Raw genomic sequence first — 21362 nt, forward strand, 5'->3', positions numbered from 1 at the left:
ACCAGGCCCCTCCCCCAGAAGATCAACAAGAAATCCAGCTGAGACCAAGTTCACCTACCAAGGAGTGCGGTTTCAATACCAAGGAGAGCAGCAGAATTCCAGAGGAGGAGCGAGCAAAGCCTGAACTCATGGCTTTTTCCCTGTGATTTTTTTTAGTCTTGCAGTTAATTTAATTTTTTTCTTTTTCATTTTTTTTTCCTCGCCTTCTGGTAAAATTTTTTTAACTTTTACCTTTTTCTTTTTTAACGTTTTTTTAACTAGTTTATCTAATATATATATTTTTTCTTTTTTATATTTTTCTTATTTGTTTTCTTTTTTTTAATTCTTTTCTTTTCTTTTTCTTTTTTCTTTTTTTTTTCTTTCTTCCTTTTTGAACCTCTTTTTATCCCCTTTTTCCCCCCTCATGATTTGGGATCTCTTCTAATTTGGTTAAAGCATATTTTCCTGGGGTTGTTGCCACCCTTTTAGTATTTTACTTGCTCCTTCATATACTCTTATCTGGACAAAATAACAAGACGGAAAAATTCACCACAAAAAAAAGAACAAGAGGCAGTACCGAAGGCTAGGGACCTAAATCAATACAGACATCGGTAATATGTCAGATCTAGAGTTCAGAATGACAATTCTCAAGATTCTAGCTGGGCTCGAAAAAGGCATGGAAGATATTAGAGAACCCCTCTCGAGAGATATAAAAGCCCTTTCTGGAGAAATAAAAGAACTAAAATCTAACCAAGTTGAAATCAAAAAAGATATTAATGAGGTGCAATAAAAAATGGAGGCTATCAAAGCTAGGATAAATGAGGCAGAAGAAAGAATTAGTGATATAGAAGACCAAATGACAGAGAATAAAGAAGCTGAGCAAAAGAGGGACAAACAGCTACTGGACCACGAGGGGAGAATTCGAGAGATAAGTGACACCATAAGACGAAACAACATTAGAATAATTGGGATTCCAGAAGAAGAAGAAAGAGAGAGGGGAGCAAAAGGTATACTGGAGAGAATTATTGGGGAGAATTTCCCCAATATGGCAAAGGGAATGAGCATCAAAATTCAGGAGGTTCAGAGAACACCCCTCAAAATCAATAAGAATAGGCCCACACCCCGTCACCTAATAGTAAAATTTACAAGTCTCAGTGACAAAGAGAAAAATCCTGAAAGCAGCCCGGGAAAAGAAGTCTGTAACATACAGACTTATCCACAGAGACCTGGCAGGCCAGAAAGAACTGGCATGATATTTTCAGAGCACTAAACGAGAAAAACATGCAGCCAAGAATACTATATCCAGCTAGGCTATCATTGAAAATAGAAGGAGAGATTAAAAGCTTCCAGGACAAACAAAAACTGAAAGATTTTGCAAACACCAAACCAGCTCTACAGGAAATATTGAAAGGGGTCCTCTAAGCAAAGAGAGAGCCTACAAGTGGTAGATCAGAAAGGAACAGAGACCATATACAGTAACAGTCACCTTACAGGCAATACAATGGCACTAAATTCATATCTCTCAATAGTTACCCTGAATGTGAATGGGCTAAATGCCCCTGTCAAAAGACACAGGGTATCAGAATGGATAAAAAAACAAAACCCATCTATATGTTGCCTCCAAGAAACTCATTTTAAGCCCGAAGACACCTACAGATTTAAAGTGAGGGGGTGGAAAAGAATTTACCATGCTAATGGACATCAGAAGAAAGCAGGAGTGGCAATCCTTCTATCAGATCAATTAGATTTTAAGCCAAAGACTATAGTAAGAGATGAGGAAGGACACTATATCATACTCAAAGGGTCTGTCCAACAAGAAGATCTAACAATTTTAAATATCTATGCCCCCAACGTGGGAGCAGCCAACTATATAAACCAATTAATAACAAAATCAAAGAAACACATAAACAATAATACAATAATAGTAGGGGACTTTAACACTCCACTCACTGAAATGGACAGATCATCCAAGCAAAAGATCAGCAAGGAAATAAAGGCCTTAAACGACACACTGGACCAGATGGACATCACAGATATATTCAGAACATTTCATCCCAAAGCAACAGAATACACATTCTTCTCTAGTGCACATGGAATATTCTCCAGAATAGATCATATCCTCGGTCCTACATCAGGACTCAACCGGTATCAAAAGATTGGGATCATTCCCTGCATATTTTCAGACCACAATGCTCTAAAGCTAGAACTCAACCACAAAAGGAAGTTTGAAAAGAACCAAAATACATGGAGACTAAACAGCATCCTTCTAAAGAATGAATGGGTCAACCGGGAAATTAAAGAAGAATTGAAAAAAATCATGGAAACAAATGATAATGAAAATACAACGGTTGAAAATCTGTGGGACACAACAAAGGCAGTCCTGAGAGGAAAATATATAGTGGTACAAGCCTTTCTCAAGAAACAAGAAAGGTCTCAGGTACACAACCTAACCCTACACCTAAAGGAGCTGGAGAAAGAACAAGAAAGAAACCCTAAGCCCAGCAGGAGAAGAGAAATCATAAAGATCAGAGCAGAAATCAATGAAATAGAAACCAAAAAAACAATAGAACAAATCAACGAAACTAGGAGCTGGTTCTTTGAAAGAATTAATAAAATTGATAAACCCCTGGCCCGACTTATCAAAAAGAGAAAGGACCCAAATAAATAAAATCATGACTGAAAGAGGAGAGATCACAACTAACACCAAAGAAATACAAACTATTATAAGAACATACTCTGAGCAACTCTACACCAATAAATTTGACAATCTGGAAGAAATGGATGCATTCCTAGAAACATATAAACTACCACAACTGAACCAGGAAGAAATAGAAAGCCTGAACAGACCCATAACCAGTAAGGAGATTGAAACAGTCATTAAAAATCTCCAAACAAACAAAATCCCAGGGCCAGACGGCTTCCCGGGAGAATTCTACCAAACATTTAAAGAAGAACTAATTCCTATTCTCCTGAAACTGTTTCAAAAAATAGAAATGGAAGGAAAACTTCCAAACTCATTTTATGAGGCCAGCATCACCTTGATCCCAAAACAAGACAAGGATCCCATCAAAAAAGAGAGCTATAGACCAATATCCTTGATGAACACAGATGCCAAAATACTCAACAAAATACTAGCCAATAGGATTCAACAGTACATTAAAAGGATTATTCACCACGACCAAGTGGGATTTATTCCAGGGTTGCAAGGTTGGTTCAACATCCGCAAATCAGTCAATGTGATACAACACATCAATAAAAGAACAAGAACCATATGATACTCTCAATAGATGCTGAAAAAGCATTTGACAAAGTACAGCATCCCTTCCTGATCAAAACTCTTCAAAGTGTAGGGATAGAGGGCACATACCTCAATATCATCAAAGCCATCTATGAAAAACCCACCGCAAATATCATTCTCAATGGAGAAAAACTGAAAGTTTTTCCACTAAGGTCAGGAACACGGCAGGGATGTCCATTATCACCACTGCTATTCAACATCGTACTAGAGGTCCTAGCCTCAGCAATCAGACAACAAAAGGAAATTAAAGGCATCCAAATCGGCAAAGAAGAAGTCAAATTAGCACTCTTCGCAGATGATATGATACTATATGTGGAAAACCCAAAAGACTCCACTCCAAAATGCTAGAACTTATACAGGAATTCAGTAAAGTGTCAGGATATAAAATCAATGCACAGAAATCAGTTGCATTTCTCTACACCAACAGCAAGACAGAAGAAAGAGAAATTAAGGAGTCCATCCCATTTACAATTGCACCCAAAACCATAAGATACCTAGGAATAAACCTAACCAAAGAGGCACAGAATCTATACTCAGAAAACTATAAAGTACTCATGAAAGAAATTGAGGAAAACACAAAGAAATGGAAAAATGTTCCATGCTCCTGGATTGGAAGAATAAATATTGTGAAAATGTCTATGCTACCTAAAGCAATCTACACATTTAATGCAATTCCTATCAAAGTACCATCCATCTTTTTCAAAGAAATGGAACAAATAATTCTAAAATTTATATGGAACCAGAAAAGACCTCGAATAGCCAAAGGGATATTGAAAAAGAAAGCCAAAGTTGGTGGCATCACAATTCCGGACTTCAAGCTCTATTACAAAGCTGTCATCATCAAGACAGCATGGTACTGGCACAAAAACAGACACATAGATCAATGGAACAGAATAGAGAGCCCAGAAATAGACCCTCAACTCTACAGTCAACTAATCTTCGACAAAGCAGGAAAGAATGTCCAATGGAAAAAAGACAGCCTCTTCAATAAATGGTGCTGGGAAAACTGGACAGCCACATGCAGAAAAATGAAATTGGACCATTTCCTTACACCACACACAAAAATAGACTCAAAATGGATGAAGGACCTCAATGTGCGAAAGGAATCCATCAAAATCCTTGAGGAGAACACAGGCAGCAACCTCTTCGACCTCAGCTGCAGCAACATCTTCCTAGGAACAACGCCAAAGGCAAGGGAAGCAAGGGCAAAAATGAACTATTGGGATTTCATCAAGATCAAAAGCTTTTGCACAGCAAAGGAAACAGTTAACAAAATCAAGACACAACTGACAGAATGGGAGAAGATATTTGCAAACGACATATCAGATAAAGGACTAGTGTCCAGAATCTATAAAGAACTTAGCAAACTCAACACCCAAAGAACAAATAATCCAATCAAGAAATGGGCAGAGGACATGAACAGACATTTCTGCAAAGAAGACATCCAGATGGCCAACAGACACATGAAAAAGTGCTCCATATCACTCGGCATCAGGGAAATACAAATCAAAACCACAATGAGATATCACCTCACACCAGACAGAATGGCTAAAATAAACAAGTCAGGAAATGACAGATGCTGGCGAGGATGCAGAGAAAGGGGAACCCTCCTACACTGTTGGTGGGAATGCAAGCTGGTGCAGCCACTCTGGAAAACAGCATGGAGGTTCCTCAAAATGTTGAAAATAGAACTGCCCTATGACCTAGCAATTGCACTATTGGGTATTTACCCTAAAGATACAAACGTAGTGATCCAAAGGGGCACGTGCACCCGAATGTTTATAGTAGCAATGTCCACAATAGCCAAACTATGGAAAGAACCTAGATGTCCATCAAGAGATGAATGGATCAAGAAGATGTGCTATATATACACAATGGAATACTATGCAACCATCAAAAGAAATGAAATCTTGCCATTTGCGACAACATGGATGGAACTAGAGCGTATCATGCTTAGAGAAATAAGTCAAGCAGAGAAAGACAACTGTCATGTGATCTCCCTGATATGAGGAAGTGGTGATGCAACATGGGGGCTTAAGTGGATAGGAGAAGAATAAATGAAACAAGATGGGATTGGGAGGGAGACAAACCATAAGTGACTCTTAATCTCACAAAACAAACTGAGGGTTGCTGGGGGGAGAGGGTTTGGGAGAAGGGGGTGGGATTATGGACATTGGGGAGGGTATGTGCTTTGGTGAGTGCTGTGAAGTGTGTAAACCTGGTGATTCACAGACCTGTACCTCTGGGGATAAAAATATATGTTTATAAAAAATAAAAAATTAAAAAAATATATTTAATGGCATAGAATGTCATTCCATGGTTGTTTGATCATTTAAGTGAATGTATTAAGCTTCAGAAGGAGGTGAGTAAAACAATATTAATTTTTAAAATAAGTTAAAATATATATATAAGTAGAAATATCAGCAGGATATACAGTGTTAACAGTGGTTAGCAGTTAAAGATGGGATTACAAATGAATTATTTTCCTTTTTATTTATCTTTGATTTTGTAAACTTTATTAGATCACCTTTGTAGTAAGAAATTAAGTTCTTTAAAAATTGGTCAGTATGGGGCAGCTGGGGGGCTCAATGTGTCGAGCGTCTGAGTCTTGGTTTCGGCTCAGGTCATGATCTCCTGGGTGGTGATCTCAGGGTCACCATGTCAGGGTCATGAGATCCAGCCCCAGAGTCAGTCTCTGTCCTCAGTGGGGGTCTGCTTGAGATTCTTTCCCTTGGCCCCTCCCCACTTGCACTTTGTCTCCCTTCAGTAAATAAATAAATCTTTTCAAAAAATTGGTTGGTATGATATTAACCTGCAGTAGCAAAAAAACAACCTAAGGAACTCAGAGATAACGACCTGTGTGGCTCTGGATTTGTGTGGTTTAGGTTCGGCAGCTTACGAAAGTTGGCTCCGAGAGGAGTCTGAAACACCACTTACGACAAGGTCTTTACAGAGCAGTTTACCAACAACACATCCTTAATAATTGACTGGCAAGGTTGGAGACTATGACCTGTATGTAAAGCTAAAAAGAGTTCTAAACAGCCATAGACATAGGATATTAATAGTCCCCCAAATACAGATTTTTCTCTTCTAATGCAGGAAGAAGTAGTTTTTTAAAAATGAGAACCAGATATTCTTCGATTCACTGCGAAGTTCTTCCGTTGGCTGGTACGTGAGCAATGGGGAAACAGGCGTAATTAACACCAGAGCGACAAAAGGAACCCTTTCCTGATGACCACGTTGTCAAGGCTTTGGAAAGACTGAAGTCTGTGCACAGAATACCCTTCCCTGGAGACTTTAAATAACAGGAAACAGATTGAGGTTGTTCATCTGTGGTTTCAAAACCCAAAAGATGGGACACTCGGGGGGCCCTTCTTTGCTCTTTGATTTCTTGCTTGTAGATGAGAACGGAGGAGGGGAGAATGAGTATGTTAAATTCCAGTTACAGCACTTCAACACAACAAACGGAAGTTAGATGTGGGGTTTTGGATTTCATTGCGCTTATAAGATGAAATGGAGTAAGCATTGGAAACTAAAGGCCCATGGCTACAGGACTGGTTAAATTATGGTATACCTCTAAGAAGTGAATGATCTACATAAGAACACTGTAAAACATGCTCAGAGAAATTAAAGACCTAAATAAATGGATGTTTTATGTGGTTACCAGAGACTAGGGCATGGCTAACAGGGAATGAGAGATGCTGGTGACGGGTGTGAACTTGCACCGTGGGGGATGAACTAGACTAGAGATCTAATGCGGGCAGGAGGACTATAGCTAGGAATACTGTACTGAATGTTGGAGATACACTAAGAGTAGATTTCAGGTGCTCTTGTCACACATGCAAAAATGTTAACTATGTAAGGAAATGATACATTAATTAGCTTGACATAGAATTTCATTCCATTATGTGCAGGTATATCAAATCATCAGGCTGTACACCTTAAATGTACATAATTTAAAATATATCTACATTTCTTACAATATATAAAGAAAAAAACTAGGTTCTGTTTTGTATCCATCTGGTAACTTGGTTTTGAGAACAAAAGAGGTAATACTTCCAACTCATTTTATAACATTAGTGTAACCTTGAAAGCAAAACCAGACGAGAGGAAAAAAAAAAGGATGTATCTGCAATTAGATATGAATCTGATATAAAATATTAACAAGTAATTTGACAGTGTATAAAAGCCAAAGAGTTTATCTCAGAACAGAACAATGGTTCAATAGAAGAAAATCTATGTCACACACATTAAGTGTAGATTAAAAGAGATAAGTATGTAATTATCTTAATAGATGCAGGAAAATCACTGGATAAAATGTGATATTCATCAAGAGTTCTAAAAAATCTCTGTAAACCAGGATTATAAGGGAATTTCCGTAAGATCACAAACCTACAGCAAGCATTACCTTAGTAAAACATTTTACCTGTTAACTGTTTCACTTCAATATTGTAATGGAATTCTTAATCGGTAACAGAAGAAAAAGAAATAAGCATGGACCTTGGAAGAGAATCAATCTCTTCTTATTGCAGATATGATAGTCTGGAGAAAATAAAAGAGAGTCTGCATGAAGCTGGAATCAATAAGAGAGTTCAGGAAGATCTGTATTCAGACATCAGTAGTATTCCTATTGACAAGCAATAACCATATCGTAAACATAATAGAAAAAATATCTCTCAGAACAGCACTAAAATGCAAAAAGCTTTTTTACATACCGTGGCTTAATTTATAAGAACTCGCATTTATTCATTTATTTTGTAGGAAGTTTCTATCTTTTGACCCCCATTACTGATTTTTTTTAAAGATTTTATTTCTTTATTTGACAGAGATCACAAGTAGGCAGAGAGAGAGGCAGGCAGAGAGAGAGGGGGGAAGCAGGCTCTTCGCTGAGCCTGCTTTGCGGGCTCGATCCCATGACGCTGGGATTATGACCAGAGCAGAAGGCAGAGACTTAACCCACTGAGCCACCCAGGTGCCCCCCATTACTGATTTTTTAAAAAATTCCAGGATAGTTAACATACAGGGCTAAGTTCGTGTCAGGTGTACAATGTAGCGATTCAGTAGTTCCATACGTCACCCAGTGCCCACCGCAAGTGTCCTCCTAATCCTGTTCACCTGCTTCTTCCACTCACCCTCACCTCCTCTCTGGTAACCATCTGTTTGTTCTCTACAGTTAAGAGTGTGTTTTGTCTTTCTCTTTGTTTCCCCTTTGCTTTGTTTTTTAAATTCCACATACGAGTGAAAATCATATGGGTTTCTTTCTCTGACTGGCTTATCTGGCTTAGCATTATACTCTCTAGCTTCATCTATCATGTTGCAAATGGCAAGATTTCATTCTTTTTTATGGCTGCATAATATTTCATTGTGTATATACAGTATATATTTATACATAATTTATGTAGTGTATATGGTATATATAATATAAATTTATATTTATATATTATATATAACTTATAACACATAACATAAATTATATTTAATAAATTATATATAAATTATATAAACATAGCACATATTTATATAATGTATATATATTTGCCACATCTTCTTTATTCATTCATCTATCAGTGGACACTAGGACTGCTTCCATAGTTAGTCTATTTAGAAAATGCTGCAATAAACACAGGGGTGCATATATCTCCAGGGATAGATTTAGGGAAAGATATGCTGTAATTTTATGGGAAGCTTAAAAGCAGCACTGAAGAACATGGAAGACCGAATAAATGTATCATTGGCCCTTGAAAAACACAAGTTTGAGCTGCATGGGCCCACTTACATGAATTTTTTTCTATAAATATATTGGAAAATTTTTTGGAGATTTGTAGCAATTTGAAAAAAACTCACAGATGAACCACATAACCTAAAAGTATGTGAGAAATTAAGATAAAGCACTTTTAGAAAGTGCTGATTTCAACAAGAAAATCTTATCATCTGAATTTCACGTATGGGCTCTAAATTACATTTCCAATAATGACATGACATTTGCGACATTTTGTTAGGGATACTCATTGCAATAGGCAATAGTCATTTTTCAATGTCAGCTCAACTCTTCATTTATTAAATGAGACACTGACCCCTACGATGTCTTGGGCTCTGTGTTAAGCACTAGAGATGAGAAGATGGATGTGCTTAAGCAGCTCTCAGTCTTGTGGAAGAAGCAGTTAAGGAGGTAGACGCATTACTTCCAGTCACTTCCCACTAACTTCCTACTGTACTCCACTTAGAATTGACCAAACTTATCTTGCTTTCCCAAATCCCTTCCCAAGCCCAATCTTTATTACACATCAATATCCACATAATAACCCAAACTAAGACCCTGAGTCATCTCTTTTTTCTCACTTATTTCATATCTGTTCACTCATTACCTGTCAGTTCTTTGGCCAAATGGCCTCACAACTCCACCCCATTTTCTTTCTGTCACAGCCCAGCAGCCTGTTTCACCAGCTGCAATAATGTCTAAATGTCCCCATGCCCCAGTTTCCACCTCTCCCTCACCATCCTCCACATTGTTCCCATCAAGTCTCTCTCTCTGTCTGTCTCTATCTCTACCTCTTTCTCTGGAAAGACTTTTTATTGTCCTGGGAAAGAAATACAAGGATCTAAAGGAGATGATGTGATGAGCTGATGGTGTGTTGAGCCACAGAGAACCAATGAGATATTAATTTTTTCCGAAGTAAACCCCACAGATATGAGGCAAGTTATAAGGACCTGGTAAGTATGAAAGGCTGCTAACTATTTCTGTTTCTCACTCCCATATCTTTCCACTGAGGCGGAGATCACAGATTAGATGAAAGAAAATAGAACTTTCTTGAAACCAGACAAAGACTCTTCTCATTTTTTAGCCACCAACATACTTCTTGGCTATCCATACCCACTTAGGAGCCCACTCAGCAGCTGAGAGTAAGATCTATGTTCTCGTTGAAAGTAGCCAACCAGAAGATTATGGTAAGAGAGTGCTGAAGACCAACCACGTGCCAGTACTTGGCTCTGGATCCTCATTTTTGGGGAAAAAATAGAGGGAGAGATAGGTATCATTTGGGCAAATCTTTTTTCATTCAGTCATCTCTGGAAAAGGCAGTAATGGAAGCCTAGACAGCGTGTGGTGGCTTAGTGTGAAAACCATCTTCTTTTCCAATTATGAACATCTCATTGGTAAGTTAAAATGGATGTCTGTGAGGTGGCTTGGATCAGTAAAAGGCAATCACTCGATGTCTGTGAACTAAAATGAGTTATGTACTAAGTTCAGATATCTACTTATCATTACTCAAACCATAATTTAAAATACAAACATGAATTGGTTTCAAGCACAATTGGTGTCTAACTGCTGAAAAGTGGATTTGTTTTGTCCCAATCTGCATGCTTTTGTTTATTACACCATCTTCTGCAGAATGTATGTAAAAGTGTTTCAAAAAGCAAATGTTTGCAGTAACAAGTTTTATGAACTGTCTTGGTTTTGGTTAAGTATGGTTTTGGAAAGCTTCCAGATCACACTGGATCTAGACCAGAAGCGACGGCTCTCCTGTGGGCATTCATCTTCATGTGATAGGGACAGCTAACTAAAATAGAGAAACAAACAAACAAAAAACAAAAAAACCCACAAAACCTGTTGGCAGAATGACACAATTCTCCTACTTTTAAAATGAATATCTGCCCAATTTTTTCTTTACAACCACCATGACACGCCCAGCAAACCACGGGATAATGAAAGCCTACATGAGACTCAAGACATCCTGATATCCTCTTTCTCAGCTAACACCTGTGTCTCCACCACTTTCCCAGTGGCATGGTTAGTCATCACACTATAAGCTGTAGGAATCCATCTTCCTTCCTGGTCGCGGCTGCTTACACTGGGATTGGCAGCTCCTCTCTAAACTTCTGCTATTGTCCCAGGCCAGTGGAGTCACAAGCCACATAGAGTTCCCATGTCAGCTCCTGGACATGGATGATTATGCGGCAGTTTTCCAAACCAAGCATTGAACTTGACCTCTCATCATCCAAACAGTTTAGCTTTTTTTTACCTTTGGCACATGACAGCTAGTTTGGGTGTTAAGAAAAATAAAATGTTTCCAGTCTCTAGCTCAGTTCTCTAAATTCAAATGATTTGAGGAAAGGAAATAAAGGGGCAGGAATGAGAAAATTAAATACTTTCAACCTTAGGAGAATTATCTAATATTTCTTTGCCTATATTAGATAAGGGCCAGGTTGTCCTAGACAGAAAACTAGCTCTGAACATATCCAGATAGGTTTTCAGTGAAAACATATATTTACACCACTTTTTGGCTTAAAAACCTTGGATTGCTCCCCATTGCAGAAGTCCAAAAAGCTCAGCATGGCTCTCAAGACCCTCATATAACCTCCTCTTAATACTTTGAATGCCTAGCTAGTTTGAAAATAGGCATTCTCTCATGTTCCGACATGGTTTTTTTTTTTTTCCTTCTCCATATGTGATTACCTTTCTTCCCTTCTCTTCTCTTCACAGTCCCGAATCATCCTTCTAGAAACAGCTTAAATGTTCCCAACTTTGCCAATTATGATTGTAGACACTCCTCTCATGGTGCTTACCCCACTGCATTATAAATATTTATTTGTACTTTTGTCCCCACTCTAAATTGCAAGCTTTTTGAACATCTATACCCTCCTCATCTTGTATGTTCAGCAACCAATAGAGCCTGATGTTCAAATTCATAGGACGAAGCCAATATTCAGTCAACAAACATCTATGGAATAGATACAGTATACCCCAAAGCAAATTATATGAACCTCACTCTCAAAAACCCAAATTGTCATTCAGAATAAAAAAAAAACCCCTCATATGTGCACTAGACACAAAGTCATTATTATATAAAGAAGCTCTGGAATACACTTCAAAGAGAAGTAGCATTCAGAGAAAGGACGAATCACTATGGACTCAAGTAATAAACTGGTAGAGAAGACAGTAAGGAGGGAGACCAATCTGGGCAGCCTTGGATAAGAGAAGAGAAAGGCTTGGAGGAACACACACAAAAGGATTCATGAATGGACTTTCCGTGGATGGGATCTTGGGTTGATCATGCTGGATTCCATTTTAGTGTCAAGCGCACGGGACAAGGGATGGCGATGCACACCGTCCACCTTCTGTTGTCTATTCCAACTTCCGCAACCAACAAAACCTCGACAAATAATTCCCTCTCCATCTTCAACAGCACAATCTGCAGGTCTCCAAGTTTCTGAGATAGAAGCATTGTGACACTGGCATGCGGTCATTAGCTCAGATGAAAACAGATCTGAGGTGTGTGTGCAGGGGGCTTGGGGAAAAGAACTGTGAGTGAATGCCCAACTGGCTCCCACCATGGACAGCAGATGACGTGCATGGTTGAACCCTCCACTCAGCTCTTTCTGAGTTAACACCAACCGGTGACACCAGGTTGTTTTCAGGTCAGAGGTTGAGGTCACCCCTTCATGTCTCTTTACGTGTGGTATACAGAGGGGAAGGAAGAGGAGTGAACTGAGAAAGTAGCGGGAGAAGGTAAGATCTGGCAAATTCAGAGCAGATCAGCAGTTAAAGCAGTTTTCTTCCCCCTCTCTTCCTACTGCAAAAACTTTTCTAATCCTCTACCTTGTCATGTCAAAAATCTCACTCCACCTGATACTCAGGGCCAACTACAGAATTTTTGCAGCCCGGGTGAGAAGGAACTCACCATCCTCTCAACTTTTGAGGAGCTTTCAGCTCTAGCCCATATTTTTGCTCAGGCAAACCCAGACAAGAAACACTTTGAGGAGGAGGCCATGGCAAAGCAGAGAACAGAACTTGTGAGATGTGGCTACACTTGCAAGCGCCCCCACACCCACGGGGCCTAAAACACTTATTAACAGAATAGTTACCCTGGTTGGTGAAAAATGCCTCGTGGGTTGTGGGATTGTTAACCACAGAGTTAACGCCAAAACCCTGAACACAGCCTTCTAACTGATGGAGAATTTTTTTCTATTATCAGACAATCTTGCTGATGCCTGCTTTCCCTTACTTCCCAAACACTAGTTTTTGAGGAATGGCCACAGAAGTTCCTCTAAGTTAAAAACCAGAAGACAGGAGGTGTGAATTGTTTAGACTGTAAGCTTCATGAATTCCTCCAATAACATCACTAGTGCTTAAAATGTGACCAGTAATGGAGCAAAGACTTATTCAATATTTGCTGACTGAATAATCAGATTGCTATGTAATATTTATAAAAGACAAGCCCAGCACAAAGTGACACAAAGTATGCAAATGAATAGATGAATTCATTTACCACTTGGAAAATGGTAGCAAAAGAATACCACACCACAAATTTCAAGATGAAAAACAGTAAGTGGATTGAAGAAGGATATTTTAAATTGTTTTTTTAAAATTTGGTTCACCAACATTGTCTTGCATCCATATTCCCTTTGACATAGTAAATATTTATTTATTTATTTATTTGACAGACACAGAAATCTCAAGTAGGCAGAAGTAGGCAGAGAGGCAGGCAGAGAGAGAGCAAGAAGCAGGCTCCCTGCCGAGCAGAGCGCCCAATGCGGGGCTTGATTCCAGGACCCCAGGATCATGACCCAAACCAAAGGCAGAGGCCCAACCCACTGAGCCACCCAGGTGCCCCTGGAGTGAGCTTTTTAAATCAGAGAGAAGTTGATGTTATACCCCTGCTCAAACCTGTCAATGGCTTCCCATTACACTCAGAATAAGATTTGGATTCCTTGCCAAGTCTCCCCCAAGCTTCTCTACAAGACAGCTCTCACACACCTCTTTGATCTCTTCATCTCTTGTTATTTCATATTTTAGATGCAATCCACAATTTGTCTAATAACTGTTGAGTTTTGTCCACTTAGGAGACATTATTTGGATTTTTTTCTGATACCTCATTTTATGCTTTCAATTTTTTTTACAGATTCTAATTTTTTTTTATTCTTTTAATTTCTTCTGCACTCTATTTTCACTTGTAGTGGTACTTTTGAAATTTTACCATGCATGCATAACATCTGTGTTCAATTTCCCTCAGTAGCATCTATGTGGTGAATTTTCAATTTTGCATAATAGTTTAGCTGGGTATAGAATTTTAAGTTGAGGGATATTTTATGCCAGCTCTGTGAAGAAATTTACTCTTCTCTCATTTCTGTTTTAAATTTGGCTTTGTTTGCCTCTCATTTCTGTGTAGGTAATAAATTTGTTCTCTCTTGTTACTTTTTGGATCTTTTCTTTCCTCTGGTGTCCTTCATGCTTGAGATCTGTATTTCTAGAATCCAAGAATGTATGACAGTCCCCAGTGCAGCTCGTACTTGCAGTTAAAAATTTTTTTGTGATTCTATAATTTCTTCTAATGTGATGAGCTTACCTATGCAATTAAATGTCTGTTCTATTTTACCTAGCACTTCTATGCATTTTTGTTTGAACAGTTTTTAAATTTATCTAGAAATTATAAGTCAATACTGAAATTATGGACTATTTCAAAATGAACAATAAAAAGACTACATATTAAGTCTGTTCTATTTTATCTAGCATTTCTATGCATTTTTGTTTGAACAATTTTTAAATTTATCTAGAAATTATAAGTCAATACTGAAATTATGGACTATTTCAAAATGAACAGTAAAAATACTACATATTAAAGTACATTAAGTACTTCTCAAAAGTATATAAATTCATTTATAAGAAAAAAAGAGAAAGGCTCAAGATAAATAAAGCACTTGAATAAAGTAGTTAGAAAAAGAAGAAAAAATTAAACTGAAGAAGTAAGACAGATACACCCCCAGATTGGTATGTGATATATGACCACTACAAGTGTGTACAAAGATATGGAGCCAGGGCTCTTACCCAAATAGGAGAGTGTAAACTGGTATCACCATTTTGGAAAACAATCTTGGCATTACCTAGCGCAAGTAGAGATGTACATACTCCATGATTCAGCAATTCCACTCCTAGGTATTGATCCTAGAGAATTTTATGCATGTTTCATGCACCAGGCAGCACACACAGTTCAGTCCAACATCAGTCCAACATTGTTTCAAATAGTGAATGAATACTAGAAGTAACCCACATACACATTGACAGTACAATGGATAAGTCACTATATCTTCACACAATGGAATACTATGTAGCAATGAAAATGAATAATCCAAGAATGTATGACAGTCCCCAGTACAGCTCGTACTTGCAGTTAACCCAGATCAATATTGGGAACAAGATTAAGTGAAGAAAGAAAATTATCAAGAATAAATATACTTTGATCCCATTTATGTAAGATTCAGTAACTTGCAAATGTATACACTATGTTTACTAAGGATACCCACATATGTGGTAAAACTATAACAAAAACAAAGAGATGGATAAATGCAAAAATAAGATTTGTGGTTACTCTGGATGGGAAGAAAGCAGAGTGGAGTTGGAGAGAGGGGGCACAGGAGACTCTAAGATTCTGGTAACCACTGGGTACGAAGTGTCAACAGCCAGTCTTTCATTTGCATATGTATGGATAGATATCTGGAATGACACTCACCAAATATTAATGTTGTTATATGTAGGCAGTAGATTTTAGATTATCTCATATGGTCTTTGCCTTTTTTTCTGTATTACTTTAATTTTTTATTATGAATATGTGCCATTTTAATTATTATTATTATTATTATTATTATTATTTAGAGAGAGTGCCTACATACATACATGAGGAGGGAGGAACAGAGAGAGAAGAGAGAAAATTTTAAGCAGACTCCACAACACAGGGCTCAAGCCCATGACCCTGAGATCATGATCTGAGCCAAAATCAAGAGTCAGACACTTAACCAGTTGAGCCACCCAGGTGCCCCCATTTTAATTTTCTAAATGTCATTCTGAGGGAGAAAGAAGAAAGTTCTTGTAAACTGCATATCTGTGTCTCCTTAATTCATATGTTGAAGTCCTAACCCCTAATGTGATGCTATTAGGAGGTGAAACCTCTGGGAGGTGATTAAGTCATAAGGGTAGAGCCCTCATGACTGGGATTAGCATCTTTATAGAAGATAACCTAGAGAGTTCCCTCCCCACTGTGCCACGTGAGGTCCTGTGGAAAGACAGCTGTCTCTGAACCAGAAAGCTGAATCAGACACCGAATCTGCCAGCACCTTGAACCTCCTTGCCTCCAGAACTGTGAGAAGTAAATGTCTCTTATTTCAAATCTACCTAATCAATTGTATTTACAGCAGCCTCAGCAGGAAAGATACAGTGAGGAAGATGAGTAAGGAGGAGTCTTGTGATAGAAAGCCCAAGAACAAAGATCTAGCAATCAAGCCCCTACGTATTTACCTAAATGGGTTGAAAACTCATGCCCACCCAAAAATCTGCACATGAATATTAATATCAGTTTTATTCATAATTGCTAAAAATGGATCAACAAACTATAGTACATACATACAGGAGAATATTGTTCACTGATAATAAGAAATGAGCTCTCAAGTTACAAAGAGACATGCTTAAAAGCATATTATTAAGTGAAAAAAGCCAATCTAAAAAGTCTCTAGACTATATGGTTCCAACTATATGACAGTCTGGAAAAAGCAGAATAGAGAAAAACTAAAAAGATCAGTGGTTGCCAGGAGTTTGGGGTAAGGAAGGGAAGGATGAACTAGTAGAACAGAGGAGATTTTAGGGCAGTAAACCTGAAGTGGTGGATATATGACATCATGCATTTGTCAAAACCATAGAAGTAGACAGCACCAAGAGAAAGCCTTCATGTAATAAGTTAATAATAATGAATCACAACAGGTTCATCAATTGTAACAGATGTACTACAGTAATGCAAGATGTTTCTAATAGGGGACACTGGCGAGAGGCAGGTGGAGTGAGAGTATAAGGAAACTTTCTGTACCCTTGCTCAGCTTTTCTATAAATCCAATACTGCTCTAAAAAAAATAGTCTATTGGTTTAGGTGTGCCTGGGTGGCTCAGTTGGTAAGCATCTGCCTTCAGCTCAGGCCATGATCCCAGGGTCCTGGGAACGAGCCCCACATCGGGCTCCCTGCTCGGCAGGAAGCCTGCTTCTTCCGCTCCCACTCCCCCTACTCGTGTTTCTTCCCTCTCTGTGTCTCTCTCTGTCCAAAGATAAATAAATAAATAAATAAATAAATAAATCTTAAAAAAAAAAAAAAAGAAAAATTGTCTATTGGTTTAAAAAAGAAAAAAAAGCCCAAGAATAAGGCATAGCATTCTTGCTATATCTAGTGCAGGTGTTTCTTTTTAGTAAATCCTCAGCTTACCACATTTTTAGAATTTTTTAATGCTTCTAACACCCCTGGGGTAATATACGAGTGTGATTTTCCTCCCACTGCTGAGGAAACTGAGGCAAGAGAGTGTACACATCTTGCCCTGGGCTGTATGGCAAGTGCTTCCAAGAGTCAGGATTCAGCCCGAAGTAGTCCTTGCTTCCGGCCTTGACCTGACCCTGCCTCCTCTTAAAGGTGCAAAGGTGAGCTGGACGTCAGTGTTCAACTGGATGTGGAAACTGAAGACCTCAGCTGCTCTGTAAAGAACTAAAACAAATCTGCTTTACGCTGGTTTAATTCCCCTGGAACTTTATTGTTTGCTCTTTTGTGCTATAATAGTTAACATGCATTGCATTTAAAATCTCAGAGGATGGAAACGTTCAAACCAGACAAGCACAGTGTCACGGTCTTTTGATAGGAGGTTGTTTTTCTCTTTTAATTCTTGGGGAAGCAGAAGATTTTTTTTTTTTTTATCTTTCTTTTAGTTTCTTTGAGTTTATTTCACTATTTTTCTATTTTTACACTAAGATCATTGATTTACAGTTTTTCACTTAAAAAAATCATAACAAAAGGTATATATTTCCCGCTAGGCACAGGTTTAGCTATATTCCACGAGTTTTGACATATCATAGTTCTTCTATAATTTAACCTAAAATATATTCTAACTTCGATACTGATTTCTTCTTTGACATATGTTATGCAGAAGTGTAGCAGTTAATTACTAAGCATTTAGGAAACTTCCTATTTATATTTTACTAACAATCTTGCTAAATTCTCCAGAGGTTAGAGGAAATATTGAATATTATTATAATCCCAAAGAAATTTGTTCAAACAAATTTGAACAAAGAAATTTGTTCAAACAGGATTTATGTTCAACGAATGAACAATTTTGGTAAAAACTCCATGTACACTAGAAAATAATGTATGGTGTAATGTACTATACATTTCAATTATTTTCTTTATGCTCACTAATTACTTCTTTTTTTTTTTTTTTTTAGAAGATGTTGTTTTATCAAAAAGACATTTAAAAAAAACCAAAATAAACAATAGTGGGAATATGATATATTAAAAAGAAACATACAATGCAGGTTGTTTAGGTCTACAACCATAGTTGACAATGTTCTCTATTACTATTTTTTATTGTATTCTGAATTAATACAAATACCCGAGAAATATAGCTTATAAAATAAAGGGAAGAGCAACTCTTTGGTCAGTTCAAAATATCTTAGTATATGTGCTGCCGAAGTATCTTAAGCAACCCAACTGTTTTTCTGAGTTCCTCATTTGCAGGAGAACCACAGTGGGTACCGGAGGGAGTGGGAGGTCAAAAAAGGAGGTCAGGCTTTCACTTCAAAGAGCTTGTGACCTGCTTAGATATACCCAGCACAAAGGAGAAGCTGGTTATCTTGCAACCCACGCCCCGTGAAGGAGGATGCAGATTTCCTTGAGGCACTGGGACATCCACAGGTCCTCCAGGAAAGACTGGGAGCTGGGCTGGCGTGAGAAGGATGGCATTGCATCCTTAGCCACGCAGAGAGGCTCAGAGCCTTTGAAGAGTGAGTTTGGTAGTTTGGGACTAGGAGGTCTATTCTTCTGGGGCAAGGATGTCGAGGAGCCTGGGGCAGTTTGTTGGGAAGGGTCTACAGAGGTAAGACGCTGGAGGGCCAGTGACAAACACAGAAGAGCTTTTGCTTGAGCCAAAATGTGAATGCAGGTTCTTTTTTTTTTTTTTTTAATTTTACTTATTTTGACAGACAGAAATCACAAGTAGGCAGAAAGGCAGGCAGAGAGAGAAGGGGAAACAGGCTCCCCGCTGAGCAGAGAGCCTGACGCGGGGCCCGATCCCAGGACCCTGAGACCATGACCTGAGCTGAAGGCAGAGGCCCAACCCACTGAGCCACCCAGGCGCCCTGTGAATGCAGGTTCTTGAACTCCCTCAAAATCTTATCTCCAACCCCCCCAACCAAAATGGGCTGTAAGTTTATCCTTGATTTCACCTAAGAAAATCCTGTTCTTTTACCCATCAATAGCAAAACCCATTTATTGGAAGCCTACTTTTTTTTTTTTGCCAGAATAAAAACTCCAGCCTTCCTTAGAATAATAAATAAATAAATTTACTTATTTATTTATTTATTTATTTATTATTTTTTAATTTATTTATTTCCTTCTAAAAAATAAATACGGTTCATTCCCACTTACACGAAAAGATGTGACATTGAGAAAGATTAAGTGATTGCCCAAGGTCACATTTTGAGAATTTTAAACTTCAGATTTTCCAGATACCATGAGTCATTCATTTTACCCATCTGTGTCCCTCCAGCCAAGTGACCTTAGGACCTTTGCTTCTAGGCCAGATAACTATGACTGATACGCACACACACACACAATACACAATACACACAGACACACAAACACACACATAATACACATACACGCATTTTTATTTTAGGCTTTGGGGGCCAATCTCTGCCACTAAAGCACAAAAGCAGACCGAGTCAATATGTAAATGAAGGGGCATGAATTTTGTGGAATTTTCATGTCACAGACTTATTTATTTTATTTTTATTCTTTTTCAACCAGGTAAAACTGTAACAACCATTCTTAGTCATGGGCCCTCAAACAGGCAGGGACTTACTCACATTTGACTTGTGAGGAGCAATAGCCCACCATTGTTCTAAGTTTATTGATGGGAGCCCTAAGCTAATGAAGCCAAGGTTAAATGTCTTATCTCTGTAAGAGACTGCTTGCTTTATGCTGTGAAAAATCCTGTTATGTTGTCAACAAGCTATTCTCCCAGCTGGGCCATGTGTTTTGCAAATCTGTAGGGGATTACAAGGGCAAAGTCAGCTCAGTGCAATTCATACAGCAGGAAAAACAACATATATTTCCCTTCCACAAATGCTAGTAACTCCCAGCACACTTCTATGATAGTCTAGGTAAAATTTTCTAAAAATGTGTTCATTATAACTTTGGGGTTTTAAGAATGCCTCACTGAGAGATGGCACATGCGCTTTCCATGTTGTCTAATACATTGGACAGACACTCAGGAAATAACACAGCAATTCACGTTCAGACTTCAGTATGTATGCTAGCGCCTCTGAGTGTAACTCAGTATTAGCCTGCCCTTAATTCTCTAGATCCCCGTTTCACTCCCATTCATTCATTCATCCCTGTAATCAATGAATATTACACTCTGCTACGTATCCAGTCTTGTGGCGGGCGCTGGGAATTCAAAGCTGAATATTAAAGTCCCCAGTTTGGGGGAGAAGACAAACACATAGAAATTTCACCCATAAAGGCTATACTAAGTGCCACAGTACAGCTGTGTTGCAGATGTTGCGAGAACACAGACCGCAGGCAGAAGAGCTTTGCCTGGGCAAACTTTTGGGGAGCTAGAGGCTGGAGACCTAGAGCTAGAGGCCAGAGGGTACCAAGGAATCTTTTGGAGGAGGTAAGATGTGAGCCAAATCCGGAAAGATACATACAACAGTGGGGCCTCCGTCCAAGATGGGGCAATACCAACTAAGTTGTTACTCGAGAGAGCAAGGCAAGAGAGGACGAGCCGTGAACATACAACCTTTGAAATCCTTGTTCCAGCATTGTCAGATTTGAACACAACGAGTCAACGGTCACAAGAAAATCACACATGTCCTCTCATTCCTCCCATGTACAGTGTATTTCAGTTCAAAATTTTGTGAAAAACAAACATTTCTTAATCAGATAAAATAGAGCATAAAACGATAAGAGAATTCACATTTTCCCTCTTAAATCTGAACTGAAAATAATATAAGGGTACATATTTGATTTTTTAGCTGAGTTGAAGACACATAAATCAAAACATTTTT

The 21362-nt window shown here is 38.4% G+C and overlaps 1 protein-coding gene across 5 annotated transcripts in view; it reads right to left on the bottom strand.

Moving 5' to 3' along the window:
• The window catches only part of STAT4 (signal transducer and activator of transcription 4), a 99633-nt gene that overhangs the window by 73060 nt on the left and 5211 nt on the right, over positions 1 to 21362 (bottom strand). The gene's annotated exons all lie outside the window — the stretch shown is intronic.

This window comes from Mustela putorius, unplaced genomic scaffold (genome assembly GCF_011764305.1).
Source record: "Mustela putorius furo isolate JIRA1106 unplaced genomic scaffold, ASM1176430v1.1 tig00000992_pilon_pilon_pilon, whole genome shotgun sequence".
Classification (NCBI taxonomy): Eukaryota; Metazoa; Chordata; class Mammalia; order Carnivora; family Mustelidae; genus Mustela; species Mustela putorius.